This window comes from Dunckerocampus dactyliophorus, unplaced genomic scaffold (assembly GCF_027744805.1).
Source record: "Dunckerocampus dactyliophorus isolate RoL2022-P2 unplaced genomic scaffold, RoL_Ddac_1.1 HiC_scaffold_47, whole genome shotgun sequence".
In the NCBI taxonomy this organism is placed as follows: Eukaryota; Metazoa; Chordata; class Actinopteri; order Syngnathiformes; family Syngnathidae; genus Dunckerocampus; species Dunckerocampus dactyliophorus.
In genome coordinates this window covers 15,001-16,428 of record NW_026559883.1, presented here as the reverse complement: position 1 = coordinate 16,428, position 1,428 = coordinate 15,001, and positions in this window count along the sequence as shown.

The window sequence follows — 1,428 nt, the reverse complement described above, 5'->3', positions numbered from 1 at the left end:
TTTTTCCACCTTTTTTCTCATTTCATCCAGGGACACAGCGGCTCTCCACAGACTTTGCAGCCGCCCCTGGGCTCCAGGACCCTAGGCATGGGTTTCTGCCTAGCTCCCTTGACACTTTGCCATTTTTTCACCCTTTTTCTCATTTCATCCAGGGACACAGCGGCTCTCACAGACTTTAGAACCGCCCCTGGGCTCCAGGACCCTAGGCATGGGTTTCTGCCTAGCTCCCTTGACACTTTGCCATTTTTTCACCTTTTTTCTCATTTCATCCAGGGACACAGCGGCTCTCCACAGACTTTGCAGCCGCCCCTGGGCTCCAGCCAGCTCGGCCTGAGTTTCTGAATTTCTCCCTTGACACTTTGCCATTTTTTCACCCTTTTTCTCATTTCATCCAGGGACACAGCGGCACTCCACAGACTTTGCAGCCGCCCCTGGGCTCCAGGCAGCTCGGCCTGAGTTTCTGAATTTCTCCCTTGACACTTTGCCATTTTTTCACCCTTTTTCTCATTTCATCCAGGGACACAGCGGCACTCCACAGACTTTACAGCCGCCCCTGGGCTCCAGGCAGCTCGGCATGGGTTTCTGCCTAGCTCCCTTGACACTTTGCCATTTTTTCACCCTTTTTCTCATTTCATCCAGGGACACAGCGGCTCTCACAGACTTTAGAACCGCCCCTGGGCTCCAGGACGCAAGGCATGGGTTACTCTCGCCCATTGACTTCAATGCATTTACTGCAACTCCTGCCTGTGTCCGCCAGAGGGCGTCTGGCTTAACAGCGGCTCTCCACGCTATTTCTATCCGCTTTGAGGCTCCAGGCAGCTCGGCCTGGGTTTCTGAATTTCTCCCTTGACACTTTGTTACTTTTTCACCTTTTTTCTCATTTCATCCAGGGACACAGCGGCTCTCCACAGACTTTCCCGCGGCCCCTGGGCTCCAGGACCCTAGGCACGGGTTTCTGAATTTTTCCCTTGACACTTTGCCATTTTTTCACCCTTTTTCTCATTTCATCCAGGGCAACAGCGGCTCTCCACAGACTTTGCAGCCGCCCCCGGGCTCCAGGCAGCTCGGCCTGAGTTTCTGAATTTCTCCCTTGACACTTTGCCATTTTTTCACCTTTTTTCTCATTTCATCCAGGGACACAGCGGCTCTCCACAGACTTTGCAGCCGCCCCTGGGCTCCAGGCAGCTCGGCCTGAGTTTCTGAATTTCTCCCTTGACACTTTGCCATTTTTCCACCCTTTTTCTCATTTCATCCAGGGACACAGCGGCTCTCCACAGACTTTGCAGCCGCCCCTGGGCTCCAGGCAGCTCGGCCTGGGTTTCTGAATTTCTCCCTTGACACTTTGCCATTTTTTCACCTTTTTTCTCATTTCATCCAGGGACACAGCGGCTCTCCACAGACTTTGCAGCCGCCCCTGGGCTCCAGGCA